This window comes from Physeter macrocephalus, chromosome 5 (genome assembly GCF_002837175.3).
Source record: "Physeter macrocephalus isolate SW-GA chromosome 5, ASM283717v5, whole genome shotgun sequence".
In the NCBI taxonomy this organism is placed as follows: Eukaryota; Metazoa; Chordata; class Mammalia; order Artiodactyla; family Physeteridae; genus Physeter; species Physeter macrocephalus.
The window spans coordinates 77,447,635-77,467,853 of NC_041218.1; the positions used below are offsets into that span (position 1 = coordinate 77,447,635).

At 45.3% G+C, this 20,219-nt stretch overlaps 2 long non-coding RNA genes and 1 other non-coding gene across 3 annotated transcripts in view; 2 read left to right on the forward strand and 1 right to left on the reverse strand.

Annotated features, from left to right (window-relative positions):
• Positions 1-776: 776 nt before the first annotated feature.
• The window catches only part of LOC114486325 (uncharacterized), a 31,686-nt gene continuing 12,243 nt past the window's right edge, over positions 777-20,219 (reverse strand). Inside the window, exons 5-7 of the long non-coding RNA XR_003679909.2 lie at positions 13,020-13,439; positions 9,779-9,888; positions 777-3,175 (exon numbers count right to left, since the gene is read on the reverse strand). This is a non-coding gene — a long non-coding RNA (uncharacterized lncRNA). The remainder of the gene's footprint in view (positions 3,176-9,778; positions 9,889-13,019; positions 13,440-20,219) is intronic.
• On the forward strand, positions 12,588-16,362 carry LOC114486324 (uncharacterized). The gene is made up of 3 exons (XR_003679907.2): positions 12,588-12,614; positions 14,854-14,884; positions 15,469-16,362. It is a non-coding gene; the product is annotated as an uncharacterized lncRNA (long non-coding RNA).
• Positions 14,940-15,010, forward strand: LOC112067191 (small nucleolar RNA SNORD93). The gene has a single exon (XR_002893135.1). It is a non-coding gene; the product is annotated as a small nucleolar RNA SNORD93 (small nucleolar RNA).

Genomic DNA, 20,219 nt, shown 5'->3' on the forward strand with positions numbered 1-20,219 from the left:
ACAAAGCATAGATTCCCAACACAAAAAGGGCCAGTCGGAGTCTTTCTCCCAGAATTTGGAATTGGGACAAAGAGATTCCACTTCAGTCAAAAATAGACTCTTGTAAGATAGAGATATAATGTTGCAAGAGTGAAGGGACCCATCTTCTCCCACCATGGGGCCTGAGTAACAGAAAAAGCTGGGCAATGGGAGAAAAATGAAGCCCACCCAGAGGGAAGCACCCAGAAGAGGCCCACCTGGCTACAGAGTCCATTCCTTTCCCTGGGCCCCTCGCCTTTCCTCCCTCTCTGTGACACTCCCTCTATCATCATCAAAAGTCCGTCAATTGACTGACGATAGGGAATTCCCTGGCAGTCCAGTGGTTAAGATTCCGTGCTTTCACTACCGAGGGCCCGGGTTCAATCCCTGGTCGGGGAATCCCACAAGACACACTGTGCCGGGCGGCCAAGGGGAAAAAAAAAACAAAAAAAAAAATGGCTGACGAGAACTTGAATTGGTCTCTTGCAACTAAAGAATTTAACTAGAAAATAGCTCACCCAAATACTCATTGCAGCATGATTTGAGACTTGGAAGCAACCTCAATGTTCAGCAGCAGAAGAATCATTGTCAGTGCTTCCATACACAGGTGTGCAGCCTTTTAAAACAGACTACACAGACCGTGTAGCAACAGGATTAAAGAGTTGTTAACTGATACAAGGATAAAGCAAAATTTTATGAGCACTTGGGTTACAGCTACATACAAAATATGTCTAAAGATGGACAAAGGCTGGAAGAGAAGAGAAAACAAACCAGAAAAAGTAGATGTGGAAATATGAGGTGATAAATACATAAAATTGAACATGGCACTGGGAATAGAAATGAAAGTAAAGATGTGAATGGCCTGTCGAACGAAACATTGACTGGAAAGGCAGCAATTCAAATCAGCTATGAGATTTCAAGTTTGGGTGATGGTATTTGGTGATATTAACACAAATAGAAAAGGAAGGGGAAGGAAGGGAAGGGAGGGAAAAACAAAAGAAAGGAAAGAGGGAAAAGAGGAATATAACAGTCCTGGCACAAGGGCTCTGCTATTGTGGGAGAGTTAACATGCTTTGTTAGACACAGAATCATATCTGAACATAAACCTAAAGATCTTCTGGTTTTCATTCTACAAATGGAAAACCCAAGGTCCCCAGAGGTGAAGGCCATCTAGCTAAGACTTAACAGATCCAGGCTCTTAAAATTCAAGGCCCGTGGACTTCATATATACACCATCCTGTCCATTGTTTCATAAAAATATACAAAAACTGGATTAAAGCCAAGATATAATGGGTTTGATTTGCAGACCTTTCCTCATTGACCTATTGATAAATTAAATTCTCATTTCATTGTCAGATTCTTCCCTGAGAAACACTGCTATTCAAAAATATTGATTTCAAAAAGTGATTATGGAGGTTGACAGGTTGTTCAGGTAACTGACCAAATAGCATTTTAAAACGATTTCTTTTCTTTCTTTATTTTGCTGCACCAGGTCTTAGCTGCAGCACACAGGATCTTTGTTGCAGCATGCACGTGGGGTCTTTGTTGCAGCATGCACACGGGGTCTAGTTCCCTGACCAGGGATTGAACCCAGAGCCTCAGCACTGGGAACACAGAGTCTAAGCCACTGTGCCACCGGGGAAGTCCCAAAATGGTTTCCTTTCTAATAAAGATAGGTCAAGAGTTAGAAATGAGGGCAAGACATATGAATGAAAGTTCCTCCCAGCAGGAGGCACTATAGCACATGGAATCAGACTACAGGGGCAAACCTTAGCTTTGCAGCTCTCACTAGCTACGGACTCTTGGGTGAGTCTTAGGTGGTACGTAGTAGGTGCTCTATAAATGTCAGCTCTTATTATTAGCCAACTGAAAGGCAGGACTACTTGCCGTGACTGCTGGTTCCAGGTCAAGGCATTAGGGATGACTTAGGGACCTTTGGGCAAGCATGGAAGGGTCCAGTTAGGCAGACTAAGCCACACCAGGGCCTGGACATGCAGGCAGGCAAGTAAACAGATCAGATGAAATCTGAGCAACAGCTCACACTGGGTTCCCTAGAGAATGTTCAAAGTTGAGTTTAAGGGGTAGGATGCCAGGACAGGAAATAATTGGAGAATACTCAGCTTAACCCTAGAAGAGAACTGAAGCAGGCCAACAATGGTGGTAGCTGGGGGGTGGGAAAGGATATAATAGAAAAAAAGAGTGCTCAGCACCATTCAGGACATAGGAAGAAGCATGGTTACCTGGCGACATCAAATGGTAGGTTGGAGTTAGAGGCTTAGAGGTAACACTTGTTAAAAACTGTACAGGGGGCTTCCCTGGTGGCGCAGTGGTTGAGAGCCCGCCTGCCGATGCAGGGGACGTGGGTTTGTGCCCCGGTCCGGGAAGATCCCACATGCTGCGGAGCAGCCGAGACCGTGAGCCATGGCTGCTGAGCCTGCGTGTCCGGAGCCTGTGCTCCCCAACGGGAGAGGCCACAAACAGTGAGAGGCCCGTGTACAAACTGTGCAGGGTCTAAAGTTTTACCCCATTTCCAAGCTTGCAAGTTACTCTTTCGTGGACACTGGTAAAAGGCATGAGCCTCTTGGCCAGAGACTGAGGATTTTATTACATGTGGCAAAAGAAGTAGCCAGAGTTTGTGCTGGTTTGCAGTGGTTCCCCATGTCCCCCGAATCCCACAGTGATGACACAAAGGACCCATCCAGGATGCCTGCACATGCAGAGGATTGTCGTGGGAGAGGAACACGGACCTGGAGGGACTCATTGTTTTTGTAGTGAGCAGTAGCAAGCCTGTGTCTGGGAGAAGGCACGGCCTCTTCCCTGAAGGTCGCCTGCTGCACACATAACCCTGAATAATGGCCTGGACAAAGAGCCATCGGGGCCTTGCATTCTTGGCATGCTCAGAAAGAACAGATGGGGAGGCCCAGTGCCCAAGGCAGATTCTCTCTTCCAACAACCCTTTTCAACCAGGATGGAAACTTTAGTCAGGGTGAATTCAAAAATGAGGTGGAACTAAGTCAAAAGAAAGGAGGCTGTAGGAGCGCAAAAGTGAGGTGCTGGAGAGAGCAGGTGAGTCAGAGGCTGGCTCTGGAGATAAGGAGAGACCCCAGACAGGGACGTGGGCCTCATCCAGCATAGAAGTCAGAAGAAAAGGTAAGATCTGCAAGGGAGAGAAAGCAGAGAGAGAAGGACTCACATAAAATGCCCAACTGAATCAGCAGATGCAAACTATTATATATAGGAAGGATAAACAACAAGGTCCTACTGTAGAGCACAGGGAACTATATTCAATATCCTGTGATAAACCATAATGGAAACGACTATGAAAAAGAATATATATGTATAACTGAATCACTTTGCCATAGACCAGAAACTAACACAACATTGTAAATCAACTATACTTGAATAAAATAATTTTTTTCAATGCCCAGTTGAGAGGCTAGGACAACGAGACAGAGGCAGCAGGGGGAGCAGGGGCAGAACCGGGGCTGTGTGAAATCAGTCAAATCACGCCTGCGCTCAGAGGTCTAGGGAGACCCTCCCAACCCAGCGCCCCAGCCGGGCGAGGGGCCCGTTCCATGCACTCCCTCAGCGCCTCCTGTCGGCTCCACAGCCCCATGGCTGGCTGTGACCGCCCTGGGATTATAAGCCCTCCTGGAACGGGGGCCGTGTGATTCACCTCCATACCCAGTGTCTGCAGCAGCACCTCTCATGGCTGGCGTTCAATGTACACACTGTGAATTAACAGGTCAACCAGTTAGTTGGTGAGGCAGTTTCTGGAAGCCTTACAGTGTCAGATTCTGCACGTGAATCATATAAGATGAGGAGTGAGAACAAAGCGGCTGCTCGTGGAAATTGGGAAGTCACAGGTTCCAATTCCAGAAGACGGTTTTGTCAGCGTAAAGGTACACACATCAGCCCTTCAGGCACTAAGGGTGGAGAGTGGGGTGAAAAGCCAAGGTGGCAACTCTTATTCTTTATGTCCACCTCCCACCCCTTGCCTTGTGGGTGTAGAGAGTCACACTGCTTCAAAGAGAAGCACGATTGTCACAGCTGAAGCGAAAAGAAATGGCAACAGTCAACTTTAGGTATTTAGAAAAAATTTCCATGAGTGCTTTAGTGAAATCAGGTGTGGGGAGAAGCGGGGGAGCAGGGTACAGAGCTAACACCAAAGCAGTGGAGTCTGGGAGACAGAAGAAGAGGAAGAGGCCCTGCTTCCAGGAGACCCGGGCGAGGTCTGGCGGTTGGGGAAGGAAGTCAGAGATGGGGGGCCAGGAACCCTGACTCAGTGGAAAGAGGGCCTGCTCTGGGGCACCGGGTTGCAGGGATCCTATCAGAAGATCACCGTGCTCCTACCTTCCCAGCTCGGGGCCTTCGCACTTCTGTGCCCTCTGCCTGGAATGCTCTTCCCACGGCTCAGCCCCTCATTGCCTTCAGGTCTCTTCAGAAATACTGTCTCTCAGAAGGACATGCCCTGACCATCCATCTAACATAGAACCCCCCTCCTCTATCTCTCTCGAGTCCATTTCCCTGACTTTATTTACTTTCCTAACATACACAATACACGTCAGGGGATACATGGCCACCAAAGTTCCTAAGATCCTGTTTTCTGTTTCTAATAAAACTAAGGGAGATGAACAAAAATATATAAGGTTCTTCAACATCACTAATACATTTCTCTCTCTTCTAATGCATGTCTGCTACAGAGTAACATTTCTACTGGAAGTTCCCCTTTCAGGACCCCAAATGAAGAAAGCAACGTTGAAATTAGACAGCAACACAGTCAGCAGTTTTGGATTTTAAAAGAGAAGTTTGGGTCACCTCTTCCGATGGGAAGCAGTGGCCATGTCACATCCACAGAGCTCCACCACAGAAGAAGCTGGCATGAGTAACGTCTTATTAAATAACCATTACTCCGTCTTCTAATGGAAATCTCTCCCAGTAGCAAGTATGCGCAATCCCTCAGAAGAGAAAAATGTTCTTTTAATGGCAGAAAATTTTATATATCTTTCTCCCAGAGAGAAGCCCTCTCTCAATGCCTTAAAAAGAACCAATTAATTAACAATATAAAACCGTGGCAACGAGAAGAGGGGGGCCTCTCCAGCTCAGGCCACATGAACCTGAACAGCAGGCCAACATCTGCAAACCAGCCTATGCCCTTGGGAGCATGTGGATGGAAAAGTCGATTTAATCATTCCTTTTTTGCTGTAGGGCAAGGGCCTCTGTCAGCTGGGGCTTGCATCATGCCCCTGGTTTTTCCAGCAGAAGAAAACCCACTCATGCACCAAGACTTTGCTGAGCCTTTCCAAACTGTCATGTGTGAGCTCACTTTCAGTGCCCCAGGACACCCCTTAACAGAATTGGCACCCTTAATGCCCAAGAAGGTAGAGCCCTAACGCTTCGCTAGGGTGGGACCAGATGGTGGTCAAACCCTCCCCTACTACACTTGGGGCTCACTTCCATGCCCTGTGGGCTGATTACAAACTCCTAGTTTAAAAATTAAATAGCCAAGTCATCTTGAACCCAGTCCTGCAAAGGGACGTGTCTTGCCAAGGCAGAGAGAGGAAAGCCAGCAGAAGAAACAGTGGTGAGAGTAGAATTCATCACAATTCACATTCAGTTGGATTCTGAGCCTCTTAACCAAAAAGGAAGCTCATTTCCATCAATGGCAACTCCCACCGCTAAGGGAGTGACCTGGGGCTTACTTGAAATGAAAGCCTCCAGCTAGTAATGCAGGACCTAGGGCACCAGGAGAGCTAAGTGGTTAATGCCACAGGACTCTGGGGAGAACCGGCTCCAATTCTCTCTCAAGCCAGACAGGGTAAGGCCAGAAACTAGAAAGATACCATCGCAGGAGGAAGAAGGAAGGCAGGGTGGGAAAATGGCTGCTTTTAAGCTGTGAGAGCTGCTCATTATCCTCTCCCTTCCCTCACTAACACACACAAACATGCACACACGCACACGCACACGCACACGCATGCACACGCACACACACGCACACACGCACAAGATGTGATAACTCTAAGTACCCCCTACTCCACCTGGAGCAGGAAAGAATAGTGTTAGTATCAATGTGAGGAAGTAGCCAAAACTTTGTGAAGAAAGAGGAACCTCTGAGGATCAAGAGGGGAGACTTTCCCCAGGACCAGGTTACCCAACAAGATCAGTGGCCCTGGGATAAGGTAGTTTGGTGATAGAAAGTTCCCTTAAAGACCAAAACCAAGGTAATTCCCTCGTGGCCCAGTGGTTAGGACTCTGCACTCTCACTGCTAAGGGCCTGGGTTTGATCCCTGGTCAGGAGAAAATCCCATAATCCCATAATCCATGTGGTACAGCCAAAAAAAAGCTAAAACCTAGTTCTCAGCTTCCCAGAGGATAGGAGAACCCTAAACAGGAGGAAATCACATCAACTTTTACTAGAGGGAGTGTGAAAGGATGGTAACAGTTTTTGAAATAGATTGTGTTGTTCTTTTTTGTTTCTCCTTATATTCATTTATTCATTCTTCCAACAAATAGTTACTAAGTGCCTGCTGTGAGTCAGACATTGCCAAAGGACAAAGAGACATAACAGTAAAAACGACAGACAAAGTTTCTGCCTTCATGGACTTTATATTCTGCTGAGGAGGCAATCAATAATTTTTAAAAAGCATCAAATACTTAGGTGGTGCTTTCCATGTGTCAGATCCATTTCTAAACCCTTTCCATATAGTAACTCATTTTATTTTTATCACAACCTATATGGTAAGTGCTATTATTATCCCCATTTTACAAATAAGGAAACCAAGGCATAGGCAGGCTAAGTAACTTGTCCAAGTACACACAGCTAATAAGTAACAGAACAAGGATTTGAACCCAGGAAGTTGAATTTTAGAGTCCATATTTTTAATGGACATAGATTGGTACTGGTATGGGTTTGAGGGTGGAGATGGAGAGAGAGATACAGACAGAGATAGAGGACAGGAGACCTCTAAGTAAATCAGCTTGAAAGGGACTCAGAAGCCAGCTGAGAGAGAGATAGATGGATAGATAGATAGATACATGCTATCTATTCCTATTAAAGATATATCTATTTCTATTTTACAGAAAGCAGTGTTTAAAAAAAGAATGACAGAAAGCAGTGGAGGGAGGGGGCTGGGCTTGGAACAGGGTGGCCAGGGCAGGTGCCATTCGAGTTGACCAGGGCAGATTCCCAAGGCCTTGCCAAGCCACAAGCAAGTGTGATCATGAGTGACCAGGTCCCAGGTCTTCAACAGCAAACCCCGGAGAAGACCAGGGCTAGAAACAGTCCCATTACAGTGGTCACTGTCCAAGCAAAGGCCAGCTGCAATGCAGAAGATCCATCTGTGTCATCTGCCTCCCTTCCTGGACCATAAGCACCTCCCCACATGCATTTGCCAGGCACCATGGAGAGAAGGGAAGGGGAGCAGAAACCAGAAAGACGGGGCCTTTCTACAAAAATAGACTCAACATTCCCCCTAAAATCCTGTTTAAATGATTGAATCTGAGTAAATTTACTTGACTCGACTAAAATGTAAAGCGCCCTTGGCAACTCAAGCCCTATCTAGCAGAACACGGGTTCGTAAGGGAATGCAGATCAGCAGTGGAAGAAATCTAGACTAACTCTGCTCTCGACTGAGCATCTGTGATGCTGCTGCCCTCCACTCGAAGGCTACTTTGGGAAGGAGAGGAGAGAGGACACAGGATGAACAGCAAGAGAAGCTAAAAGGATCTGTTGCTTTCCTTTAAGGTGGTATGGTCATGGTTGCACAGATGTTTAGCCACGGCAAAGGGTAGGACGGAAACACATGTTTAAGTACATCGCTGGAGAGACCAAAAGGATTATGCACCGTTCCATTATAATTTTTCTAAAGCTTAAAGCATGATTTAGGAGAAGCTGTTTGTGGCATTGCTGCATTCAGTTACCCAGCACAGATTTGGATGGACCTGGCAGCAATTTCCAGGCTTCCAAATGTGGGTCATAAATATGTGCTAATCAGAAAGGACATTGCAATCAAGTGGCTTCACATATTTATCATCATTCCTATGAAAGGCATTTATTAGCAACCTCCTACATGAGGTTCGGGCAGCCTGGAATTTATATGCAGAAATTAAGCAGTCATAATTCCTACCTCTTGAAACTTAAACTGGGCAATGTTGATTTGAACAATCCCATAAATATACAACTAAACAAAGCTCATCTGCAATTATTCTCTTTCCCAAACTGTCTTCCAAAGTGGCTGTACCAGGTTGCATTCCCACCAGCAACGACTGAGAGTTCCTATTGTTCTACTTCCTCACTACCATTTGGTGTTGTCAGTATTTTGGAATTTAGCTATTCTAATAGATATATAATGGTACCTCATTGCTGTTTTAATTTGCAATCCCCTAGTGATATAAAACAGGGAGCATCTTTTCATATGCCATCCCATCATTTTTTCTGTATTCTATTCATTGGAAGAAATTCAACAGGTCCAGTCCACACTCAAGGGGAGGGAATTATACAAGGACATGAAGAGCAGGAGATGGGGCCATTTGGGGGATGATCTCAGAGGCTGCCCAGCATAATTAGATTCAGAAAAGAATGGAGGAGAGGAATTTGAGACAAATGAAGACAGTGCTTTTGAGGAGTCTTGATATCAAGAGAAAAAGAAATGAAGGGTTAGTTGCAGAAGAATATGGAGTTAAAGGATGTTTTTATTTATTTGTTTTACAACTAGATCATGCTTATCAATAAAGGTGGTATATTTGATATATTGAATATAAATACGAAATAGAAATGTATTTTATACCTTTATTCCTGTATTTCCTAGAAGTCTTGTGAACAACAAGGCTCAGGTTTGTAGGCAACAAACCTGAGAGGGCATTTTTTTTTTAACTTTTTATTCTATATTGGAGTACAATTGATTAACAATGTTGTGTTGGTTTCAGGTGTACAGCAAAGTGATTCAGTTATACATATACATGTATCTATTCTTTTTCAAATTCTTTTCCCATTTAGGTGGTTACGTAATATTGAACAGAGTTCTCTGTGCTGTACAGTAGATCCTTGTTGGTTATTCATTTTAAATATGGCAATGAGTACATGGCAATCGAGAGGGCATTGTTTTAATAGTCTGTTTTGTACCGATGTAAGGGGTCAGAAACAAGCACACCTGTATCCCAGTGCTTCCAGGATGCTTACCTGTACACCCTCTGATTGCTAAAATCAGCCACATTTTCAGCCATCATCCACTACCATTTAGGCAAATGAAACCAATAGGCCTCCGTGAGAGCAGACATTCTCTCTTGGCTTGAAAACAAGCCTACAGCTGCTTGGAAAAGGCAGGCTGCTGGGCAGAGACCTGCATGTGGCAAATGGCCCAACGACGCCAATTAAAATGTTACCCAACTGGAATTGCCGTTTAAATCATAAATGATGTCTGCAGTTGCTTTATCTCCTGACTCTACAACGACACAATAAAATGCGCACTAAACACAGAGACAAAAGAAAATGGATGGGCCAATTTATCTGTGAGAGCAAATGTCCCAGCTCTGTGTGTGATGTTAGTCCATTGAGAACAAATGAGTCTTAGGATCTCCTGGGAATAAGGGTTGGGAGAGGGTGACAAATAATGTGCTTTCTTCCCTTTCCACCTTCAGAACCAACTCAAGATAAGATACGGAAGGGAAATGAAGGTGTTAGCTTTACTACTGACAAGATAGTGACTTCAGAGCTGAGTCTGTTCTACTCCCTTTCCCCATCTAGACCTTGGGTCACCATTACCTTATACTGATCCTGGGCAGCGAGGGTAGAAAAAGAACACGAATCTTCGCAGCTTACAGCCTTCTGATGGACTTGCTCTTCTTTGAGAAAGATGAGCCGTTGGACATCACCTGCCGTAACATACGTGCGGGCCAAAAATTTAAAATGAGTAAAATGCATGACCATGTTATTGCAGGGTTAGTAAGAAATACTATCTTTTATTCAGTTTGGACTATTGAAAAAGCACAACGTTTAAGGGAGTGACACTTAATGTTCCCGAGTGACTATACACTGAACCAAGAAAACCCTCAATGGATTCCAAATGGTCACTTCTTAACCCCGTCTCCCCCTCCCATCAGAGAACATCAGAATCTTGAAAACAGGAAACAGGTGGAGCACGGATGCCAACAAGCCTACCCCGGTTTGCATGCTCTCAAAATTCATGTTAGAACAGGATTTTATTGAAATGCCTTCCTCTTCTGGAAGGGAATGAGGAAACGGTGGACATTTATCCCACAGAAGTTCCTCCACAAAGAGACACGGCGAGAGGAGCCGGGGTCGGGGGTGAGGGCTCCACTCTAGCAGCAACAAAACTAGCCAGAGAAGTGCCCAACACCTCCCGGGGGCTCGGGATGCCTGTTCTACAAGTAATTCATCGCGTGTGTGAAAGGCAGGCCAAATACACACCAAGAAAGGAAATACAGCAAGTTTTATCAAGCACTGACAGTGCACCAAGCTCTAGGCTATGTACCAGGAATGCAGGGATAAATTCATACTCAAGGTGACCCAAAGAAGCTACATTCTGGGATAAGACCCCCACCAGTATCATCACTATGAGCCTTGAAGAGTTTTATTGTATGAATATTCAACTACTGCAGGGGCTCAATGGCGAATCTCTTTCCCTAGAGTCATTTCCCACTTACCTGAATATGTTCCAGGCATTATGCTGAATTCAGAGGATCCAGGAGACTGGGAAAGCAAGTTCGCATGGAGCTTACATTCCATGATCAAGACAAGTCTGCTTTTGGAGAACACCCTAAAGTGGGCTCTACTCCACCAGAAGCTCTGTATGATCTAAAAGTCCCTCTACTCTCTGATTCTTCTTTAACTCTCTTGGCTTCTCCTATATTGTGAAGCCAACTTCCTGCTAGTAATGCTAGACTCAGCCTAGGTATACCCCTCCTCCAGGAAGCCTTCCCTGATCCCCTTAGCAGGCTGGGCTTGGTGGCTTTGTGCTAGGCCCTTGGCACACTGCATAGGCTTGTATCACTTTATGTTTCTTGAGGGCAGGGGCAATTTCTCATTCAACTTCACAGCACGGATCACGGTGCCTACCGCTGAGTGGGCACTCAGTAAATATTTGTTGCCCTATACAGTCCCTCCAACCAAAATGATCTCAAGTGCTCCAGAACTTAGGAAGCTTCAAATCTCAAAATTCCAGGGACAGATTAAGGATAAAACCAAATATAAAAGCAAGGCTTGGGGCTTCCCTGGTAGCACAGTGGTGAGGAATCCGCCTGCCAATGCAGGGAGCACGGGTTCGAGCCCTGGTCTGGGAAGATCCCACATGGGCTGGGCTTGGTGGCTTTGTGCTAGGCCCTTGGCACACTGCATAGGCTTGTATCACTTTATGTTTCTTGAGGGCAGGGGCAATTTCTCATTCAACTTCACAGCACGGATCACGGTGCCTACCGCTGAGTGGGCACTCAGTAAATATTTGTTGCCCTATACAGTCCCTCCAACCAAAATGATCTCAAGTGCTCCAGAACTTAGGAAGCTTCAAATCTCAAAATTCCAGGGACAGATTAAGGATAAAACCAAATATAAAAGCAAGGCTTGGGGCTTCCCTGGTAGCACAGTGGTGAGGAATCCGCCTGCCAATGCAGGGAGCACGGGTTCGAGCCCTGGTCTGGGAAGATCCCACATGCTGTGGAGCAACTAAGCCCGTGCACCACAACTACTGAGCCTGCCCTCTATAGCCCGCGAGTCACGAGTCACAATTACTGAAGCCCGCGTGCCTAGAGCCCGAGCTCTGCAACAAGAGAAGCCACCGCAATGAGAAGCCCGCGCAAGGCAAACAGAGTAGCCCCCGCGCCCTGCAACTAGAGAAAGCCCACCCCACGTGCAACAACGAAGACCCAACCCAGCCAAAAATAAATAAATTCATTTAAAAAAATAGTTTAAAAAAAAAAGCAGGGCTTCCCTGGTGGCGCAGTGGTTGAGAGTCTGCCTGCCGATGCAGGGGACACGGGTTCGTGCCCCGGTCCGGGAGGATCCCACGTGCCGCGGAGCGGCTGGGCCCGTGAGCCATGGCCGCTGAGCCTGCGCGTCCGGAGCCTGTGCTCCGCAACGGGAGAGGCCACAACAGTTAAAGGCCCGCGTACCACCAAAAAAAAAAAAAAAAAAAAAAGCAAGGCTGGGGGACTTCTAGTGGCTTGCAGACCCCCCTGGGGGAGAGCATGGGATACTTGAGGTGGGGAAAGGGGAGACGGGCATAAATATCTAACATTATTAGGGTGCCAGGAGCTCCGTCGAACCTGCCGCGAGGTAAACGGACAGCACGCTTAGGAACGGCTCTGAGGCGGAAGTTCGGTCGGTCGGCCCGAGGCCCGAGCTAGGGGAGACCCGGGCGGCCGCCGCCTGCCCCGCTTGCCCCAGGCCGCCAGCAGGGGGCGCGCGAGGGCCTCCGGGCGCCGCTGGCTGGGCGGGTGCTGGGCCTGGTGCTGGGCCGGGTCCCGAGCCGGGCGGGGCGCTGGGGCAACTTTTTGGTTGGCTGCCGCTGGGTGCTGACCGCCCAGGCCCCTCTTAAACTGGGTCTCTCCCTTCCCCTCCCCTTTCGGCCTCGGCGCACGACTCGGTAAGTGGTTTCCAACCAGCTCGACGTCAGAGCCCGCCACGTGGCCTGGGGGTCTCTCCAGTGGCACTTAGCGGGCGCGCGCGCCCCTCCTGTCCCCGGGCCCCCTCCGTCTGGGCGGAGCTCGGCACCCCCTCGGGAGAGGCCTCCCAGCCCCCAGGGGAGCTGCTGTGAGGGCCCCTCTGGGGCGGGGACGTCCTCAGTGTGCCGGGGACCCTTCCTCCCCGGGAATGACCCTCCTGGCGCCTAAGGACCACCTTTTCCTCCCAGGGGCCGAGATGCCCGGCACCTTCTGTACCTGTGACCCCGACGCCCAAGGGATCCGGGCCACAGGGAGCTTCAAGCTCCTTTTGCAATGAAAAAAGAAAGCAACATACAAACAAACAAAACTTCGAGAATGAAACTTACCCAGGACGGAGGCGCGCTAGCCCGGGACGGTGTCCGTGTTCTAGGCGCACGCGGGGCCCCCGCCAGCCCGGTGGCTCTGACGACCCCGGAACGGCCAGTTTAGGAAAGCGGGTTAAGATCACGGGCCTGAAACACTTTTAAGCTGCAGAGCGGAGCAGTGTTAATTCCGATGTTGGCAAGAAACGGAGGGAATTTCGCCCACACAGACCTCCCCCGCCACAAGTGCCTTCCAGTTGCCACTTCGCCCGGCGGTTGGGCTCTTCAAAAGGTCTGGCGTTGGGCTTCCCTGCTGGCGCAGTGGTTGGGAGTCCGCCTGCCGATGCGGGGGAAGCGGGTTCGTGCCCCGGTCCGGGAGGGTCCCACATGCCGCGGAGCAGCTGGGCCCGTGAGCCATGGCCGCTGAGCCTGCGCGTCCCGAGCCTGTGCACCGCAACGAGAGAGACCACAGCAGTGAGAGGCCCGCGTACCGCAAAAAAAAAAAAAAAAAAAAGGTCTGACCTTGAGTCTTGCGGGAGCTGTTAACTACCGTGAGCCTTAATGAGGGAGCAATTTTCTCCCCCAACTTTTCAGGACTGACAGTGCGTTATGCAGCATGGGACCCTCTTCCAACATTTTCAGGCTGTGAGGCTTGTCATGGTTGTCTGTCCTGGGAAAAAGTCTGCACCGTTGGGGTTCTGACTTGTGTCCGCCAAGATAAAGAGGAAAGGTTGCCCTAGAGAAAGTTTGTCTGAAGGAAGAGTTTCTAAAGTTTCGGTGTGGCTCTCTTCGGCATCAGTGGGCATTTTTACTGTGTTTTACTGCTATACATTCCTATAGAAAGGGTTACTCTCCAAATTCAATAAAATTTGTAAAGATCTAAATTTAGAGTTGAGTGAATTAAATGAAGGAATCGTTATAGCTATCATTGGTACCGCTTAGTAATCTTCTCTTGAAATGTGAGGCTTGTGGGGTGTTTTACATATTTGCCTCAGTGGTGAAAGACCCTTTTACTGATCAGAAAATAACTAATTTTACTAATTAGGAAACCGAATGGGACATCAATTTTATCATGCTTTTAAAGAGGAAACAAGGTGCAGCGTTGCAAACTGTCCTAGGCACCCCCTTTCCAGCCATGTATATGGGGTGGGTGCACACAGTTTTCCCTGCCCCAACTACCTGGATCTCTGGTGAATGGCACTACCACAGAGAGAAATGCAGTGGCCAGGCTTTGTTTTACAATTGGTTTAGATGTTGGGGATTCCTGTTGAGCCAAATGGTTCCCTCTGGGAGAGGGACATGGGCTGAGAGCCAGGCAGCAGGTCAAGGAAGCAGCAGCCTGAGCCAGTGTCTGTGTTAAGGACTGTGGAAACTGAGCAAGTGCTGAAGACTTGTACAACACTCCCTGGGGTCTGCCTGCACCTCTGGGTAAGCAAGTCTCAGGCTTCCTTTGGTTTTTTTAAATGTTAAAGTTTATTTCCCTCTTTCCTAGGTAAATACTGTTGCCAGTAATGTTTATTTTTTCCAAATTGATAATGTTCCATGCAACTGTAACAGGGAGATTGGAAAGTTGGTGACTGCTGACTTTCTGTAAAATGGATTCCCAGAGTATTGGCACTTAGTTCACTACTTATTTTACTCCTGGCTGGAAATTACAGGAGATTCCCAGTGTCAGGAAGTTTGGAGAATGTAGCTGTTTTACAGGAACTCTACTTAAAGGTAGCTTTTTATTCATCAAAGGTAGCTGGTAGGTAGCCCGATAAAAGACTCTTTACCAAACACACACATACACACAGACAAAACCATAAAAAGTTAGCATATGATATTCTTAACATTGTTTTTCTCAATTTCCTACCAGGCTCAGTCCAGTTCAAGATGCTGGCAAACAGGTATGGACCAAATGGAAAGAATTTGGCTTAAGTTAATAAATACGAATAGAATTCTTGGCCAAGGATGAGAACTCTAATCTGATTGGATATCCTGCTCTGATGGGTTAAAGGATTTACCTGAGGCCAACTTGATAGATAGGAATTTATTAAGTGCAATCACACCCCTCCCCACCTTTAAAAAGTATGTTTTAAATAAAATGGTGGGGGGGGGGCTCTAGTAAATAGGTAATACTTTATTATGCCCAGAAAAAGGTTGTTGTGGGGGGGGAGGATTTTTAAGTGATTGGCATCTAATCTTTCAAGATGTTTATCTTTGGCAATGGTGGCCATTTTGAGTTAGAATCTTCCAGAGGCTGAGGGTGAATTGCTAGCATTAGTAAAACAGAATTTTGAGTTGAAATTTTTTTTTTCATTTTTATGTCAGAACATTACTATGCCTTTGTTGACAATGTGTAGTACGTTGGGGAATTCATTTTCCTTACTTGCACTGCTTTTGTAAACATGGTCTAGACACTGTATTTTCTTAACAGCATCTTATTTAGTAATTGCTGCTCTAATTACCTACTGTGATACTTCTCTTACAGGGCTGGTGCTTGAAAGCTTTTCGAGGAGATAAGGTGTGTTTGAACATGTGACGATTGATATATACAGAGTCGAGGTTTTTGCTTACTGTCCCTTTCATGGTGGTAGCAGGGGAGGACTTTTGAAAAGGTGCCAAATATCTGCAAGAACATATATCTGCCCCATAGAGGATTTCTGTAGAATTCAATTCCATTTAAACTATTTTAAATCGTTTTTCTGCCAACCAGCCCCAGCCTTCTGAAGCTCAACATAGTAACTAGACTAGCTATTCTATCAATACAGCTATCTTAAGAAAACTGTCAGCTGCTTGAATTTACAAAGGTTAGTTCTAAATCCCATACTTTTGACTATTCTAAACATTGTATGTTTCAAAGTATCCTTTTAAAAACTTGTTTTTTTGTGCTTACAGTTTTTCCTATAATAGATTATTTTGATGATTAAATTTTACCCCTTAGACAGAAAACGATCAGTGGATTCCTAAGGATCAGGGAGGAGTTTTTTGCATAGGGTTTGGTGGGGGTTGGGTGTTGAAGAACTGCTCTACACTTTGATTATGGTGCTGATTGCCTTTGTCAAATTTTGGAGTGAGTTTTACCAAATGTAAATTCAACTTCAATAAACATGGCTTTAAAAACTTACCCTTTCTGGCATCTTAATGACATTTCCAATGAAATCTGTGGGAAGACAGTCTTCGGTCGGTAATTGAATGATTTACTGAGATTAAAGTGGCAAAAACATCAAAATTACCTTGGGGCCATGTAAGTGACTCTTGCACATATACTCAAGAAACTATCAGTGTATATCCTCACCCATCAAGGGTGTACAGGTTCTCTTTATGGATGGTTCAGGCAACAGCACATACTCATTGTCTTAACAGCTGCAATTTCAATCCCATTTGGCAGGGTGTGAGCGGCCTGGCACTTTTCCCTGCATCTCTTGACAATGTATACTAGTGGCGACATGGTAGCAGAAAATGAAGTGTGAAAACTGTTACCCAACAAAATTTGGAATGGCTTTGGCCGATACTGGCTAAAACGGGGAATTAAGTGAGAATTATGGAGTAAGTGAGGTTCTGGGTGCTGAGTAATTGGGTTTGGGTTAATCTCAAAGCTTGATGCATAAGTCACATGGATTACTTTTTCTCTGGGGATATTCAAGGTTTTTGAAAAGAGGGATGGGGACTTCCCTGGTGGTCCAGTGGTTGAGGCTCTGAGCTTCCACTGCAGGGGGAACTGGTTCAATCCCTGGTTGGGGAAGTTCCACAAACCGTGCAGTGTGGCCAAAAAAAAAAAAATTCAAGCAATAAACAGTTAAATAAGATGTTATTTCCTTAAAAAAAAAAAAAAAAAAAAAAAGAAGGATGGGCCACCCTTGGGCCATCTTGCCTGTAGGATGAAGCAGTGCCTTCAGATGCCTCCTTGTGCTTCCAGGTGTGGTACATAACCTGCTCCATCTCCCCCCAACTCCCTTCCCTGTACCGTGGCAATACAGTTATCTAGCACCTTGATTAAGTACAGCCTAGGATCACCAAAGTGAGTTGCAGCCAGTCCCAGGGCTGCAGTCAACTTGCCCTCCTTGGCATAGCACATGCCTGCATGTTGAGAAGAGCTAAAGCAAGAGTGAAAAGATGGCCAGCATGACTATTAAAATTACCAGGCCATTCTTTTGTGTTCAAGTGCCGTGAGGAGAAGTGAAGCAAATCTGGAGCTGAATGAAATGTTTTCAGAGGATTTATTAGTTCCAAGGGAGGAGTTATGGTCATGAAGAGAATCTTTATGACTATAAAAGAAAATGTGATTGGAATATAGTTCTATTCAATGGTTATGGTTTCACTGAAAATATCAAATCTTATGTAAGAACTCCAGTCACTAACCTCCCCAGATGTGACTTGCCTGGTATTGGCAGTAGTGCCATCACTATGTCAGTTCAGGTAGATTGAGTCACATAATTAGATTCAAGAATGTGCATATTCCATTTTTAAAGACAAGTAGTTTTTGTTTCTTAAAAGCAAGCAGGTCTTGGGACTTCCCTGGTGGTGCAGTGGATAAGACTCCGCACTCCCAATGCAGGGGGCCTGGGTTTGATCCCTGGTCAGGGAATTAGATCCCACATGCATGCTGCAACTAAGAGTTCACGTGCCACAACTAAGACCCTGTGCAATTAAATAAATAAAATTTTTTTTTTAAAAAGCAGGTCTTTGTAGTTCAAGTGAATATTCCAAACTAAGGTATGTATTTTTTTTGAGGTTCCACAAACAAATATTTATATAATTTGGTAAATATTTACTGTGTTTCCCTTGTGTGTTAAGTCCTGTGATGGATGATTCCTGCCTTTATGGAACTTACACGGTGTGGTTTATCTGTGACACTTTGTAGGATGAAGCTGGTTAGAATGTGCCTCCCTCAACCTCTCTTTTAAGGAATAACTTCACTCAGTATCTGAGTCAATATCTGAAAGATTCAATTGTTAGGACAAACTATAGAGACTATTATATCTGTTTATACCCCCACCACATTCCCAGACTGATTTGGGGTGGTTTATAAACAAATGGCAAACAATACAATAATTAGAGGAGGGAATAAAAGCTCAGCAAGAAGAGAGCAGGGTATAAAACCAAACCATTAGACGTCATGCTTTAGGCTCCCACCAATTTGGCTCTGAGCTTCCTAGGAGCCAGAGGAAATCCGGTTGGCAAATTCATCATTTGGCACTTGAATATAAATTTTAAATGGACGAGGTGGAGGAGGCAGGGTCATTTACATTCTAGGCTCCCTGGAACCCAAGTGAGAAGATGCTTTTTCCCTCATGATCTGAAGTACCTTGAAGGAAGAAGTAGAACAGAGGAGGTGTCCAGATAACTAAACAAGGGGATCTAGAGATAGAAAAGACTGAGGCATTTGACCAGGGTAGTAAGGTCAGTCAACCAGTGACCCCTGTGAGCCAAGGTCAGGGATAACACCTCAAGAGGAAAGCCATGTTGAGAACAAATAAACAGCCAGAGATGTGTATGAAAGGCTTATTTTAATTTTGTACTCATAAGGATTGCCTTTCCAAAATTTACCCTGTGTTCATAAACTGAAAAGTTCTGATTCTCATATTTTGTTATAAAATTGTGATTTCGGATTCTGATATTTTGTTATAAAATTGTGACTTATCTGGGACTATGCAACCACGGCTAGAAAGCCCCCTGCTTGAGTTTGTCTGTACGGCAAGGGCCAATTATCTTGAGGTACCCTCCCCAGGTGCCATCTGCATTTCCAGAACAGCTGCACATCAGTCTGTTTCAGAGGTAAACAGACAAAATCCAGTCAGTTCAGGTTGATGTATGTCACCATGATTTGTTTCTGGAAAACAGATCAGAATGTTGTAGTTGATGGAATGATTTTCCAGTTGGACAAATGCTCTGGCATGTTACCCCCACTACCTGGCAGAATAGAGCCCATTGTATCATTTATAGGCTTCCTATAGTGGAGAAATATGTGGAACTTTGGGAATCATCACAGAGTCCAAACTGTACTCCAGTACAGTAGCCACTAGCCACATGTGGCTATTGAGCGCTTGAAATGTGTCTAGTGCAAATTGACATGCTGAGGTTAAGAAACATCAGCTTTGGAAGAATAAATATTTTTTTAAAATGCATCTACAATCATTTGTATTATTTTTTAGATTCCACCGATATAGAAAACAAAACTTGTGGTTACCAAAGGGGAGAAGGAAGTGGGAAGGGACAAATTAGGGGTATGGGATTAACAGATACAAGTTGCTATATGTAAAACAGATAAGCAACAAAGATATACTGTATAGCACAGGAAATTATACCCATTATCTTATAGTAACCTAGAGTGGAATAAAATCTGCAAAAATACTGAGTCACTATGCTATATACCTGGACCTAACACAATACTATAAATCAACTATACTTCAATAAAAAAGAATGTAAAATCTGTTTTATATTGATTACAAGTTAAATGATAATATTTTAGAAATATATTATTAAAATTATATAAATGTGATTTGCATTATATTTCTGTTGGGCAGTACTGGTCTAAAACGTGAAATATTCATGGAAACAGGGAGATAGTCGTTCCACAATCCAATAGAAAGATGTTGCTGTCCTACTATACAAGGCCTGGAGGAAAAGCAAGAGTAAAATTAGCACTTAAAATGCAGAATTTACAGGTAAGCAGCTAATTTTTCAAGGGCAGGAGGTGCAGGTGTAGGGAGCCAGTGGTACTTAGAAGACTTGACATAAATTCTACACTCAAGCTGCTAGCACTTCTGGAGGTTTTAAATAAAAGACTTCAGGATGGATTTATTAAACACTTGTTCCGAGACTCACCTGTGCAAGTACTTGTGTGTTCATTGGGATAATCAAGGGCCAGGAGACGTGATGTGCTACCTCCTCAAAATGCAGCCTCCTTAGTAAAGAATCCACGTGAGGAACAGTTCTGGTTTCCTGACCTAGTTGGTGGTGTGTGTGTGTGTGTGTGTGTGTGTGTGTGTGTGTGTGTGTGTGTGTGTATAGTACTGTAGCCTTTCAGGTTTTTTCTTGGAAAAGGAAAGATTGGGGGAGGTGGCACCATAAGTAGTACCAGAACTTATATACAGCACAATTTTTTTCAAAGTACCTTATGTTAAGCAAAATGTTCACAAAATTCTCTCCTTCCCTTGTTTTCACTCAACTCAGCTCTAAGAAGCAGGTCTGTGTAAAATTCCCTTTTGTAATTTCCTTACTATGAATGACTTTTGGTCA